General features: G+C 46.1%; 1 pseudogene; it reads left to right on the top strand.

Moving 5' to 3' along the window:
- The first annotated feature begins 542 nt into the window (after nucleotides 1–542).
- Nucleotides 543–16,079, top strand: LOC122132350 (annotated as a pseudogene).
- Nucleotides 16,080–16,369: the final 290 nt, after the last annotated feature.

Below are 16,369 nucleotides of genomic sequence, written 5' to 3'. Positions count from 1 at the left end.
ATTAAGCCTATTTGGGTGTATTTTGGGCATATTCGATTAGTGTATAGCTCATTTGCATATTAAAATTAATTTTCAAAGAAACTTGTAATACAAAATGTTTACTTTTCATGGGTAGTTTCATTGTGTAAAGTTTCATTTTGATAGGAGTAAAGGAAAAAAATAGCCCCATTGGGGTGTAATGTTGCCTGGCCTTATTGGCACACATCTCGGATTGATGAGAATTCAACATATTTCCTCAACTAGGATTTCTTAGGACTTTTAGTATGTTGTTCTGGACACCTCAGAGAAATGATCTAAGCTGCAAAAAATTCTTTTACAATTTGTCTGTCGAAAAACACTACTTTGCCTGGCCTATAACTGGCTGACTCCCACGTACAGTATATACTCATACACACATTGTCCTTAAAGGTGTTATATGGCTCCATCACACTCATACAAGCAGGCAAAGCTCAGTTAACTCTTCACCTCAAAACCTGCAGTTAGTGTCACTATAAAAGTCACTGTTTATTCTACGAAATGCTATACCTACTCCCCCCCTCCCCTCTCAGGCATGCCTCACACCTCTGGCCTGCCCTCAAAGGCGGGGGTGTTGGCGAGTGTGGATGCCCCCAATGTGGCCAACCTGAAGAGGGCAGGGGCCATTCCGCTAGGGGTCACCAACACCCCTGAACTCTGCATGTGGAGCGAGAGCCACAACCGCCTGTACGGCCTCACGAGGAATCCCTACAGCCTGGACCGCACACCTGGAGGGAGCTCAGGTAAGTGCATACACACACAGATAAAAACACACACACACACACACACATAAATACACACATAAATATACACACAGATGAAAAAAAACACACACAAGATAAATATACACACACTGTAAACCTGAACAAGTTCAGAGTACTTAAAACTTTTGATGTAACCGATTACATAATAAAATTTGAGTACATATATTATTATTTTTAAGTAAACTTAACTTTAAAATGATACATCAGCTAAACTGATTTATTTTGTTATCGTTTTCATAATTTTTAAGTTCTCTGAACTTATATTCAAATATTTTTATACTTAAATCTTTTAATCTCTATGTACTAAATTATTTTCACTCAACAACACAACATAAAATTAAGTTTTAAGCCTTAAAAATCAAGTTCAGTGCACTTAATATTTGTGAAAGAGTTCAACTTAATTATTCTGAGTAAATAATACTTAATAAGCTTACTTTTTTTTAAGTTAACTCCGCTTGATTATTCTGAGTAGGTAATACTTAAATAGCTAACTTTTTTTAAGTGAGCACTACTTATTTTCAATTATTGACCACATATACTGATTTTCTGGTTCTGTTTACAAACTGACTTTAAACTGAAAGTTACTCTACAAGAAACATTCAAATCTATGTAAGATTTCTATTAAAAAGAGTGAGATGAGAAAAACTTAAGAGGTATCACATCATTTATATTTCTTGTAAAACAACTGACAAATAAAAGATTACATCAAAGCTTTAAAGAACAGCGTTACAAAATTAACAAGTCAACAACAATCGTTTATTTCAACAAATATTTTTTTAAGGTGAGTAAGGACGGTTTCAGAGGTTTGTTGTCATCCAGACACATAAAAAGGTTCTGTATGAGAAGGTGTGCGTGAGTTTTTTGGGATATTCTAAATTGAAAGCATATATCAGGCCAAACAACAACATAAATGCCTCAGAAATCCTCTGCACCCAATTCAAAGATGTTCTCGCAGCTGAAGGGGTCGGGACCCGAATGTAAGGAGAGTAACAGGAGCATCATCAAAATCTGGCTCCTCTTCCTCCTGCAAAACACCATCAATACAATTACCAGGAGAGTTTCAATGCAAACACTTACAAAAAAACTGGCAATTAATAATACATAGTATCAACTAATATTAAAGTTTCAGTAACAAACTAAATGTGATCACTGTTGTGCAGTTAATCCTAGACATACCTGAAGGTCATAAGCCTCGAGGATCACCCGTAGCACACCTCTGCTGTCTTGCCAGTCCGTGATGCCTTCTGCCTGTACACAAAAATATCTCCTTTGGTTGACTCCTCTTACTCCTCTTATCCTCTTATATGTCTACATCAAATCGGTTTGTTGTTTATATGCAACACGAATGCTGTCAGGGCAAAAAGAATATTGTAGATCTTAACTGAAGTTCTCGACCATTATTGTTAGCTTGCTGCTAACACTTTTATCCATCAGATCCATTAAAACACATAGAAGCTAGCTAGCTGCTAAAAAGTTACATATAACATTAGCATGCTGATATGAATTATATGGTGTTTCTGTAGAACATGAGTGGTTTTCAACATAAACAATTGATTGTTGTTTACTTTGCACATGAACATTTTTGGGGGGATATAACCCACTAACTAGCTATTTAGCTCTTTAGCTTCCTAGCCGCCAGCGCCAACAGTCGTGCAACTGAACTTGCTACTTGACAGCCAAAACGTGATTACTCAATAATAATTACAAAGAGGGAAATTCGCCACTTCTTATCGCAATTTCACTTGCTCCCACAATTTTTTCGCAACAAACAGCTAAAAAACACTGTTTACTTACCAGATAAGGACGCTTAGCAGCGACAGGATTACTAAAATATCTCCTTTGATGGGGTGACCAGACGTCCTCTTTTACCCGGACATGCGTCCGGCAGTGATTGCAAAATCGTCCGAGATTTTGCCTCGTCGGATATTTGTGTTTCTCTGGGTCCTTCACAAACTAGTTTTTACGCCCATACAAGTTTAGGAAAGGGTATCTCCCTTACGTTCCACCTTCTAGCACAAGCTCTGACTGTAGCGAGAACTGTCATTGGTCGACCGGCCTCTCAGTGTTGCCAGATGCACGATAATTATCCTCCAAAGATGATCATTTTGAGCATTTAATACGATACTTCACCATTTCCAATCTGGCAACACTAAGCACCGTGCCGCTTCCACTAGTTGCATTGTTTACAACAGCACATGACATCTGCATGTGGAAAAGTGTCAAAATTCCGTCGCGGCGGAGGGGGCGGGGTCATCTGTATGCTACACACTACCACGCCCCTCCCCGCGACGAAGTGTCCTCTTTTTCACAAACTCAAATATGGTCACCCTACGAAGTTGGTCGACTCCTCTTCTACAGGAGGAACATGCTTATAGAAGTCTAACTGATACTATACTATTATTAAGTCTGCTGTCTCCGTCTCTCATCACAAGATCTCTTATTCTGTTCTGAACTAGTCCTGCAACGACGTTGATGACGTCAGACGTCACGTTTGAATGAAACTAAAAAAATATGAGTTATCAGGCAATGTTTACTCAAACAAATACATTCCAATACAATTAAAACGTCTTCACTTGCTCAGAAAACTAGTACATTTAAAGTTGGGTCAACTAAATACCAGGTTTTAAGTACTGAATACATAATGTTAATAAGTTAGTAGAACTGTTTGGGTTTAGATCAGATGAAAAAAAAAAACCACACACACACTCAACTATACACTTCTCCAGGTGGGTATGACTACAGTATATCTAATGCATTCATTGGTCATTGTTGTCTGGTCATTGTGTCGATACACGCCCATTTAAGACCAGTGACTTAAGAGCCTCAGCCTGGAGCTCTGGAGAAGGCTGGTTATCCCATATATAATTACACAGTAACAACACATGTATAGGAGCTGTGCTATAAACTGGTAAAAACAATATACGTTTGTAATTACTATCTTTAAGATTTTCAGATTTTCTTGCTTTCTCTTTCTCGCTCTCTCTCTCTTTCTCTCTCTTTCTCTCTCTCTCTCTCAGGAGGTGAGGGTTAGTCTGCTGGGTGGAGGGGGTTCTGTGATTGGGTGGGCTCTGAACATCGCCGCGGCAGCATCCGCATGCCCTGCTTCTTCAATGGAAATCTTTGGCCACAAGAACACCCCTTGTACGTTTCATACAGTTGTGTGTGTGTGGTGTGTGTGTGTGTGTGTGTGTGTGTGTGTGTGTGTGTGTGTGTGTGAACATGCTGGTGCTTGTGTGCTAATAGTCATGCTCAACCAGTGTAATCAGTGTTCATGTGTGCTGATTGAATGGGATTGTTGAAGGGTATGTGTGACTGGGCGGTCTTTTTTAAAACAAGGAGGCACGCAGATGGTGATGGTGAAGAGGGCAATTGTTTATTGTCTCCAAGAGAACCATCCGTGTAGAATATTTTGTATTGTCTCCAAGTCCAGAGAACCACCCGTGTAGAATATTTACAGTGCCAGGTTCAAAGATATATACAAAAAGAAGGAAAATGAATAATGACATGAGAGTCAAAGCAAAAGTTAAAGACAATTATTGGCTATAAATAATCTAGCAAAAATAGTGATAGCAATCCTGCTCTACCAGATATCTCACACTGGTGAGATCTGCTGAGGCCTGACACCAAACAGTAGTGTCTGCTCACCACACTGGCCTCCCTTACAATGATAACCCGCCTCTTTTACAGAGGTTGAATTCCCCGCCCCTGGTGGACCAGACCACCTGCACAGTTAACAGAGGGGTAAAACAAAAGTTTGATACAAATCATTACAAATGAAATATTAGAAACTGCAAAATAACTTCTCCTAACACAAGAAAGTAAATGGTCATCCACAGAACGGAAATCATTGATTACATAAATAATAGACATGGATTTGTACGTAAAGGGCGCAAACCATTTGCACAGCCCTTTCTGTCCTAGATGGCAGTCAGCAATACTATATGTGTTTGAGTCTGTGTTATCTGTGTGTGTGTGAATGAACTGTCTCTCTGTGTGTGTGTTTCCCAACACAGACATTGTGAGTAATGGCGGCCAACTTCCTCCTTGCTCTGGTCTGCAGGAGGACTACCTTCAGCACCGGACCCATGTGCCGCTACGCTGAAGACCTGCTGCCCATGCTGAAGATCATGGCAGGACCAAATGCTCACAAGTTACACACACACACACACGCACACACACACACACACACACACACACACACCACAAAAACACACACACCACACACACACACACACACACACACACACCACACAGACAAGCACACACACTCGGAACACTTTAAACTTTCATGATTTACTCTCACACCTGCAGAGCTTACACACTTGCTCAATGTGTGTGTTTGCTGTGTGTGTGAGTGGAGTGTGTTCATGGATGTGACTGTGTTCCCAGGCTTTTCCTTGTCTGAACCTGTGGGACTTGAAGAAGCTGCGGTTTCTTCTCTGTTTCCTCATGATGGAGGAAGCCCTTTATACTTCTCCCGTGGACAAACAGCTCATACAAGCTCAGAGACAGGTCACAGGACCGACGCGTACACATATTCATGCCATTACATAAACACACAAACACACACACACACTAGTTATGCAAGCTTCAAGTTTTCAGTTTTTTCTTCCAAAGGCAATAAAGGCAATAAAATAGGAAAAATGCAAGGCGCTTTCGCAATATGCTATATATATGGTGTGTGTCCGTGTGTTTTGTGTTTGTGTTTGTGTGTGTGTGTGTGTGTGTGTGTGTTTGTGTGTATATACAGTTATATACAGTATATACAGTGGGGAAAATAAGTATTTGAACCCCTGCCGATTTCGCAAGTTTGGCCACTTGCAAAGAAATGTGTGATCTATAATTGTAGATAGTAGGTGTATTTTAACAGTGAGAAACAGAATATAAACAAAAAATCCAGAAAACTGCATTTTATAACATTTATGACTTAATGTTTCATTTGATGCAGAAAAATAAGTATTTGAACCCCTAGCAAAACATGACTTAGGTACTTGGTGGAATAACCCTTGTTGGCAAGCACAGACGTCAGACTTTTCTTGTAGTTGGTTCACCAGGTTTTACACACATTTCAGCAGGGATTTTGGTCCACTCCTCTTTGCAGATCCTCTCCAAATCCTTAAGGTTGCGTTTTCAATGGGAGGGAATGGGGGAATGAGGTTCAAGCCCAATACTCCAACGTTACATGGCCCCATCCATAGTTCCCCTCGATTGCAGTGGAGTCGTCCTGTACCCTTTGGCAGAAAAACAGCCCCAAAGCTAATGTTTCCACCTCCATGCTTGACGGTGGGGATGGTGTTCTTTGGGTCATATTCACCATTCTTTCCCCCTCCAAACGCGGCAAGTCGAGTTGATGCCAAAGAGCTTGATTTGGGTTCATCTGACCACATCCTGTCTCCCAATCCTCCTTAGAATCATTCAAGTGTTCATTGGCAAACTTGAGACGGGCCCTGTACATGTGCTTCCTTGAGCAGGGGGAACCTTGCGAGTGCTGCAGTACTTTCAAATCATTTACAGCGTAGTGTGTTGCCAATGGTTTTCTTGGTGACTGTGGTCCCCAGCTGCCTTGAGAATCATTCACAAGCTCCCCCTGGTGTAGTTCTGGGAGTTATTCTGCACCTTTCGGATGATCACCGATACCGACGGGGGATATCTTGCATGGAGCCCCAGAACCTAGAGCGAATTGACAGTTGTTTGGTGTTGCTTCGCATTTACGAATAATCGCACCAATAGTTGTCTGCTTCTCACCAAAGCGGCTTGCCGATGGTTTTGTAACCCATTCCAGCCTTGTGCAGGTCTACAATCTTATCTCTTGACGTCCTTGGTCAACTCTTTGGTCTTGCCCAAGGCGGTGAGGTTGAAGGGGTGAAGTATGATTCTTTTGGACAAGTTTATTTTTTTACATGTCACCAGTTGAGATCAGGGTGTACCTTGTTAGGCCTAATGAGGACTAATCTGTGTGCTTCTTGGGCACATAATTGCTCATTGGGAGCCCAGCATTCTTGCTGTTTGCTTGGGGGTTCAAATACTTATTTTCTGCATCAAATACAAATAAAGTCATAAATGTTATAAATGCAGTTTTCTGGATTTTGTTTGTTGATATTCTATTTTTCACTGTTAAAATACACCTACCCATTACCAATTATAGATCACACATTCTTTGCAAGTGGCGAAATCGGCAGGGGTTCAAATACTTATTTTCCCCACTGTATATGTTATGTTGTTTTGTATGTCTATTTACTATAGGTTGTGGAGCACCTGGAGGCAGACCTTGGGGTCAGATGTTCAGGAGTTGCGTCTACCAGAGCTCAAGTATGGCCACCCAATCTGGGAGCTCTTCATGGGCCTACCTGACAAAGATGGAAAGGTAGGTGTGTGAGTGTGTGTGCGTGTGAGTGTGTGTGTGTGTGTGTGTGTGTGTGTGTGTGTGTGAGTGTGTGTGTGTGTATGTGTGTGTCTGTGTGTGTGTGTGTGTGTGTGTGTGCGTGTGTGTGCGTGTGTGTGTGTGTGAGTGTGTGTGTGAGTGTGTGTGTGTGAGTGTGTATATGTGTGTGTGTGTGTGAGTGTGTATGTGTGTGTGTGTGTGTTTGTGTGAGCGTGTGTGTGTGAGTGTGAGTGTGTGTGTGTTTGTGAGTATGTGAGTGTGTGTGTGTGTGTGCGTGTGTGTGTATGTACTGGTCATAAATAGCTGATCTGTTGACTACAGCCCAAAGTGAGTGTATTCCTGTGTTGGATGGGTGTGTTTTCTCCAGCCCCCACAGCCCTTTTCAGAGCTGATGGCAGAGGGGGGGTCAACTGTTTGGCCCCCATGGGAGTTAGTCAAGTGGATGCTTGGAAGAATCCTCACATACTATGGCGTCAATAGGTAAGGACACACATTGAAACATTAGAAACATATTAGACACAATCTATTTTTTTTTTTTTGGTCTTGTATTTTTGGGTGGGCCCGGCGCTATTGTACTCACACACACCACACAACAGGGCGGGAGATCCTATTTCACTGGTTGGGGGGGACAATAAACAGTAACATTTCAGAGAGTAATTCCTGGGGGGGGGGGGGCATGAAAAAATCTCCCTCTCTCTCCCTTACGCTCCTTTGTAACTTAACTTGCCTCACATCATGTCAAAGCAGAAAGCGAACACCGGTCTGTTATGCCGTGTAGTGCATTTTAAAATACTACTCTCTCACACGGTCAGCATGGGCTTTGCTCGAACTTTACTGGAGCGACTTTCAACATGTAACCTAACTGTACCGGTGCAGAGGTGGAGGTACTGTTGCAGAATGTAGATGTGTCCATTCTATTCCACCATGGCTATATCCACCCGATTGAGTTTAGTGCTTATTTATTTATTCAATGCCATTTGCAGTGTTTGTGCTGTGCTTTTATTTATAGGACATCACGATGCCTCGCAGAATCATGACTATAAATGTGAAACATAATTGTTTATGATACAAATATTCTCGTATTTATTATTATTATTATTATTTAAATCCGAGGATGTCTGTAGAATTAATGTGAACGCAATCACCAACGATTTCTCACAAATCCAGCCCTTAAGAAGATGGGCGCACTCCAATCTGGCCAATTTACGACTGCTATTTAGTGTTCTTAAATTCTGTTCTTAGGTGGAGTTAAGAAAAAAATTCTTCTTAACATGTTCTTAACGGCGTTCGAGAATGCGGTCCAATGTCTGTCAACCTCTTTGTTTTACTGGTGTGGTTGGTTTCCTCACAATCTGACCGTGTATTGACTGAAACACGGAGCTGTTGGTAGCCCGCAAGTTGGAAATAGCATGTGAACCCAACCACATTGAGGAATAGGGGGATTATGATTTTTCAACACTTAAAAAACACATTGTTTTATGTTTATAATTAGCACCGCTTGTGTTGTCGTGCTTTTATTTAATATTACTATATTATTCAAAATGATGTATTTGTGTTTACAATGATTGTTGGGGGGACAACTTTATGGTACTTTAACACATCCCCCTGCCCGTTACAAAAACGCTTACCAAATATTGTGTGGGTGTAGAACAATGTAGCCAGATATGCTATTTACTTCTGTAATACAAAATTCATGTTTTTCAACTGAAACATAAAGTTATCTTGTCACCATGCAGTCTAATGAGCCTGTTATAATGTTACTTTGTTCGTTCCGTTGTTTCATTAAGTTCAATGAAAGTGCTGAACCTTGATATCGGGATATGAGGACAGGTCTAACACATCAGTGGGCATACCTGACTTATTTTTTTAATCATTAGGCCTGATTTCAACTCTTGTCTCTACTGCACAAACTCTGCCAAGCACTGGCTCCAAATTTGGGTTTTGGCTTCACTTCTATAGAACTAAAGGATTAGAGCCACATTGTCCACCACTATATACTGTACAGTCGATGTGCATGTCAGACAGACAGTATTGATTGTGTAATAGCTTTCATGTGTGTGTTTGTCCTAGGTCTAGCCCTCTCAGAGATGGCTCACTTTGGCAAGCCATCGCAGTTCCTCCTGCAGCAGAAGGAGGCGCTAGAGAGGCGTCTGGAGGAGCTGCTGGGCACTGATGGGGTGCTGCTGTACCCCCCTCATCCCCATCTGGCCCCCAAACCACCACCCACTCTTCACACCCTTCAACTTTGCCTACACTGGTAACTGTAATAAACGTCTCGGTTACTTACGTAACCTCGGTTCCCTAAGCAGGGACCAGATATAACAGATGGGACATGACGTTAGTCACGGTTCCAATCGAAGCATTTATTCATTCAAGCCTGAAAGGCTGCGATTCGTCCATTCCCTCTCCTGAGCCCGCCCCCAGGAGCCTATAAATTGGGAAGCACACGGGCGAATCAGTCTTGGAAAGGAAACTGAGCGTAGAAGCACAATCCAAGAGCAACACTGTACACGCAACTCTTGTTATACCTGGTCCCTGCTTAGGGAACCGAGGTTACGTAAGTAACCGAGACGTTCCCTATCGCAGTTGACTGCGATATAACAGATGGGACCGTATACATTCCCGCGTGATAATACAGTGGTAGCCAATCACACACACCAACTTACACATTGCTTTTGCCCTCCTAGAGGTTCATACAGCAGCTGGTGGTGAACATTATAAGGCACATCCTTTATACATAGGCGACAGGGATCAGTGATCCCCGCCTGTAGGAAACCAACCCTAGAATGGTTAATTCGCAACGTAACACGTAGACGCTGATGAACACATACATCATTTATCGTTCTCAGGCCAGGGTATTCAAAGATCGTCTGCCTGTAGAACACCTTGTAAAAAACTAGGTTCAGCCACATCTAACATATAGAATCTAATGAAAGTGTGGCGAGAACTCCAGCTTGCAGCTTTACAAATATCTTCCACTGAGACTCCTTTCAGTAAGGCCCAGGAAGAAGAGACCCCCCGCGTAGTGCGCATGCAACTTCTCCGGGGATCTAAAGACAAACTCTTAAGACAACACGATAGCCTCTACTATCCAACGGGAGAGGCTCGGTTTTGATAGAGGTCTGCCTTTTGCACGTGCACCAAAGCACACAAAGCTGATCTGATTGTCTGAATGCCCAGTGCGCTCTACATAGCAGCGGAGAGCGCGTACTGGGCAAAGCTTATTCAAACGTTCCTCCTCTGCTGACGCAAAAGGAGGAGGCGAGAAAACTGCTAATTCAATCACCTGATTGCGGAATGGGGTTGCCACCACTTTAGGTGTGTAAGCAGCATTAGGTCGCATAACCACTCTGTCCCAGCGATCGAGAACTGAAGGCACGATGGGCTGACGGACAGGGCTTGCATGTCACCAACGCGCTTTGCTGACGCCAATGCCAGTAAACAGCGCGGTCTTTAAAGAGACAAATTTTATGTCCACTGTCTCCAGGGGCCTCGAATTGGAGGCCCTGTGAGAGCACGTAACACAACCAGCAGATCCCATGAGGGTATGAGGTGTCTATCAGGCACCCTGAGCCGTCTCACACCCGCCCTGAAGCGTGACGCTAGCGGGGTGACTGCCCGGGAAATTGCCATTGATGCCTGCATGGCAGGCTGATATGGCCGCCAGGTACACCTTGAGAGTGGAAGCCGCCTTCCCCTCATCAAACAACTGCTGTAGGAATTCTAATATGACGCCCAGCGCGCAGTTGACGAGGTCGCGCTGACGCGCAACGCACCATCGTTCAAAACTGCGCCACTTCAGCGTATACAAAGCCCGGGTTGACACCGCTCGGGGCACTCTGTATTGTGGCCACCAACCGCGTCTGACAAGCCTGAAGCTAGGAGCCTGCTCCTTTCAGGTGCCAGGCCCTGAGACGCCACAGTTCTGGTTGGGGATGCCAAACTGTCCCGCGCGCCTGTGATAGGAGGTCTCTCCGAAGAGGCAGCTCCCAAGGCCGGTTGCACTGACATACCGATCAGATCCGCCACCCACGGCTGACTGGGCCAGTGGGGGGCTATTAACAGCACTCCCTGCCCTCGTCCCGCTATCCTGCCCAGCCACCTGCTGGGAGGAGCGAAACTGGGGGAAACGTGTACAGACGCAAGCTCGGCCACTGGTGGCTCAGTGCGTCCACGCCCCAGTGGAGGGTTGTCGCCCCCTAGCAGAACCAGAGTGGGCAGCAGGTGTTTTGCCTGTTGGCAAACAGATCACCTGGGCGCCTGTAAAAACGCAGCCAAATCTGATCTATCACCTGAGGGTGTAAACACCAATCTGCTGCCTGAGGGTCGCCCCTCGATAACAGGTCCGCCCCGTAGTTGAGGTGGCCTGGAATATGAACTGCTCTGAGGGAACGGATGTGAACCGCTGCCCACATGAGCAGGCGGTTCGCCCAGTGGTACAACGACGGGGAGCGCACTCCGCCCTGGCGATTTATATACGTCATGGCTGAAGTGTTGTCCTTCCTTACTAACACATGCCGACGACTTAATTGGGTAGAAAGTGCCGCAGTGCCAGGACAACCGTTCGCAGTTCTAACACATTCATATGTGACTCGGCTTCTGCTGCAGACCAGCGACCGTTCACATATCCCCCTTGCAGACTGCCCCCAAACCTTTTGTGGAGGCGTCTGTGGGTCACCACTACGCGGTGGTGCGTCACCATGCCCATGGGGCCCGACGCCGCGAGGAACCGCGGGGTCCTCCAGATTACCAGGGCTTTCCTGTATCTGGAGGTCACCATTATTCTGCGGTGTCTGTCCTTGGTAGAACTGAGTCTCAAGGAGAGATACCATATCTGAAAAGGCCGCATACGCAACATCCCAGAGGGAGAGCGATTGCGGCTGATGCCATCATGCTAAGCAGCCTTTGGCAGCACAGGGACGAGGACTGACTGTCCCAGCCGGAAACTGATGCACGCATGATCTGATGGCATTTATTCGGTCTTGAGACCAACTGACCTTCATTGAGGTGGAGTCTAGAACCATGCCTAGGAAATGTGCGGTCTGGCCTGGGCCGCAGAACGCTTTTTTCCTTGTTTATTACAAAGCCGAGTCTAAACAAGTGTGCCACCACTAGATGGCAGTCTTGTACCGCTGCTGCCCTTGAGCGAGCGCAAAGAAGCCAATCGTCCGAATAGTTGAACAAGCGTAAGCCTTGCTGTCGCAACGGGGCGATGGCTGCTTCCACGCACTTTGTGAAAACCCTCGGTGCCAAGCCAGACCGAACAGGAGTGCGTGGAACTGGTATGCTATTCCTCCGAAAGCAAACCTCTGGGGTGGATCGGGACGTGGAAGTAAGCATCTTTTAGGTCTATCGTGATGAACCAATCGTTTGGTCTTATGAACTGCACTAGCCGGCGGGGAGTCAGCATTCTGAACTTCAACGGCATGAGCGCTCTGTTCAACACACGTAGATCTAATATTGGCCGATAGTTCCCGTCCTTTTTGGGGACCAGGAAGTATCTGCTGTAGAAGCCTTAGGCTGCCTCCTCGAGAGGCAACACACTTATCGCCTCTTTTTGGAGCAGGGAGTCTATTTCTTTTTGTAGGAAATGAGACTGTCCCTCCGAATCTCGGAGGGGGCTTGTTTTGGGCACCCATGGCGACGCAGTGCATGCGTGCCAGCTCTCCTCGCAACATGTCATGCTGAGCTTTCAGTTGAATAATTGGTCGGGAGTAAAGCCCGCTCATTGCCAATCTGCCCATGTCTAGATCTGTGCCCGCTCTGTCTAGGGAGGGGGTCAAGATCTGAGGGCACACCATCACATTGTTTGAAAAAATGTGGGTGTATGGATACAGAGGTGGATATGTTGAGGGGAAATTTACACAAGCATGACTTAGGTCTGAGCCTATAGGGGCAGTGTTTGTGACATGTGAGGGTTGTGCTTGTGGAGACCGACACACTGTGCTTCACATGAAGGTTGCATGTGAGCGGCGGGCAGTCTTTATGGTGGTGGGGAGTCCACTTCCCCTCCCTTCAATGGGCAGGCGATCAGGTTCGCTGGGACCTGTTCAGCCCTCTCCCACGGCGGGCAGCAAGCCGGTGTGAGGCTGGGAGTAAACCCGCTCATGGCCCACCTGCTGCTGTCTAGATCTGTGTTCGCTCCGCTTAGGGAGGGGGGTCAAGATCTGGGGGCACACGTCACATTGTTTGAAAAATGTGGGCATATGGGTGCCGTGGTGGATGCGTTGAGGGGGGATTTACACACGCATGACTTACTGCTGCGCCTACAGGGTCAGTGCTTGTGACATGTGAGTGCTGTGCTTGTGAGAACTGACACACCGTGCTTGACATGAAGGTTGCATGTGAGCAGCGGGCAGTCTTTCTCGACAGTTGCCCTCAGTGCCAAGTAGCTGCTGACTCAGGGTCATGGCTGAGACCGGGGGAGAGGGTGCCCGCGGTCTAGCCCATTTCAGTGTCGTCGACCCCTCACACGGCCCTCTCGCTGTTGTCCAGCAGGCTCTCCGTCTCCAGCCCGAAATCCACATCTGGAATGGGCTGGTTGGAAAGCAGTGAGGGAGCTTCACTGCCTCGTGGTGTGCTGTTACCAGGAGGAGGGTGAAGGACTGGGATGGTGCAGCGGGGGCGGTTGCAGCAGTTAAGTGGCTACCGGACTCCCCGCTACCTGTTGCCGACGGTGTGCACTGCTCATCTGGGAGAGTCTCTCCAATCTGAGCAGGCGTCGGCTGTCTCGCATCCCTGTGGTCCCAGCATGTGAGGCATTTAGCCTGCTGAGGCACTGGAACGAGAGAAATTTGTACAGAGCGAGTTCGATAACCTTACCAACGGTGACAGCCGTTGACGGCAAGCTAGCCAGCAGGGTAGTCAGTGGGCTAGCCAGCTAACGAGCTAACAAGCTAGGTAGCTAACTCAACCTTCTTAAGTCTAAAAATCTTAACTCGCGGAACTCACGCTAGTGATGGGAGTACAGACCGAGTTTGCTTACTTTCCCAACGGTGATAACCGTCAGGCAACAAGCTAGTTCGCAGGGTAGTCGGTGGACTAGCCCGCTATCAAGCTAACAAGCTAGGTAGCTAACTCGAACTTTTAAGTCTATAAGCCTTAACTCGCGGCACTAAGCCAGTGAAGGTAGTAAGACAGAGTTTGCTTACCTTCCCAACGGTGACGGCAGTTAGGCAGCAACCCAGTTCACAGGGTAGTCAGTGGACTAGCCAGCTAACGAGCTAACTTGGTAACTCTCGTCAGACGGGGAGAGGCTAGCGGGTGCGGCTGCAGCTACACAGCGGTAGCCTGACACCCCGCTGCCCGGGGCCGAAGGGATGCGCAGCCCTACCGGGGGATCACCCCAGACGGTGCTGGCGTCGCCTTCCTGGCGTCTGAGCGTTCACAATACGTTGTGCCAAGGCAGGCTACGCAACGGTGGTGGCGGTTGCCCTTGTCTCCGGCGTGCCCGCAGTCGGGGCAAGCCTGCCTGGACATAATCTGAAATGAGAAAGAAAGTTCATTTCAAGAGCACACTATCACAACTGAATGTTGGGTAGCAAGGAGCTAGCAGGCTAGTCAGGGACTTAGCCAGCTAACCAGCTAGGATAGCGACTCTACTTTCTTAACAGTAAGTCGAACTTGTAGCACTCGGAGCTAGTGAGGGTAAAGAACCCGAATAACACACCAACTCGAAAGAGTAAAAGCACACAAAGTTTCAACTTATCAGAGCGTAAAACGAAGTACTTGGATTGTCACACTTCGAGTCAAAGTTTTCAAAGAGACTGATTCGCCCGTGTGCTTCCCAATTTATAGGCTCCTGAGGGGGCGGGCTCAGGAGAGGGAATGGACGAATCGCAGCCTTTCAGGCGTGAATGAATAAATGCTTCGATTGGAACAGTGACTAACGTCATGTCCCATCTGTTATATCGCAGTCAACTGCGATAGGGAACCACCACACACTCTTCACACCCTTCAACTTTGCCTACACTGGTAACTCTTAGACACCACCACCCACCACTCTTCACACACTTCAACTTTGCCTACACTGGTAACTGTAATAAACCACCACCCACTCGTCAGACCCTTCAACTTTGCCTACACTGGTAACTGTTAGACACCACCATCCACTCTTCAGACCCTTCAACTTTGCCTACACTGGTAACTGTAATAAACCACCACCCACTCTTCAGACCCTTCAACTTTGCCTACACTGGTAACAGTTATACTTTGTCCCACATATTTAAGGTGTGATGTCTAATACATGATACACTGTTAAGCTTTCATGCATATGTAAATTCTTATGTATCTTATGTACTCAAACATGTCTCTCCTTCTCCACCTCCTCTCTGCTACAGGCATTTTCAACATCCTTGGTCTGCCGATTACCCAGTGTCCTCTGGGGTTGAGCCAAGAGGGGCTGCCGCTGGGCGTGCAGGTGGTTGCCTGGAAACTGCAGGACCGCCTGACGCTGGCCACCGCCCTGTATCTGGAGAAGGCTTTTGGGGGGTGGAGGGACCCAGGGGATCCCTGACTGAAGGAGCACCAGGGGTCACCCCAGTAGGACAGACCCAGTGACCTTTGACCAGGTGTGCAGGGTGCAGGTTCAGGAATGCATATTTTTGGTTTTGTTCTGTGAAATGGGGTATTCTCCTCACCTTTCCAACCAAGTCTATGGTTAATTAGCCTTTAACTCCATAAAAAAAGCCTTCCATAAGTGTGCTGTTATACCTTGACCAGATAGAACCAGTTCCCACAGAAAGACTCATGGTGTCTCCCCCTTCAACCTTTACAAATTTGTGTTCATGTGGGCCTCCTTTACTGTATTTTCAAGAGCAACTGTATTTTCTGTGTCAGACACTTTGAGGAAAATCTGAACACAACTGTGTTGCAGCAACGGACCACAATAAAACTACACTCCAATCTTTCACACTAAATAAACCTTGTTTAGTCTTGGGAGTCTTTAACTTCACCTAACTACCTGAACATAATCAAGTTGGGAATCCCTCAGAAAGAAAATCTCTTTCCCAATCCATTTACAGAAACATATGGATTTGCTAACTGGCTGATGTTTCTACAGTTTGTTCTCTTACCTGTAACCCGGATCACCTTACCTACATGTGTATCAGGTGTATGCCTTACTCAGTATGCCTTACTGGCAACAACTGACAGCAGAGATTCTGGTGTTGTGTCCTGCTGCTCAGGTACATATTTGAGAGGGAGCACA

This window comes from Clupea harengus, unplaced genomic scaffold, assembly GCF_900700415.2.
Source record: "Clupea harengus unplaced genomic scaffold, Ch_v2.0.2, whole genome shotgun sequence".
In the NCBI taxonomy this organism is placed as follows: Eukaryota; Metazoa; Chordata; class Actinopteri; order Clupeiformes; family Clupeidae; genus Clupea; species Clupea harengus.
This window is presented reverse-complemented; position numbering and strand designations above follow the sequence as displayed.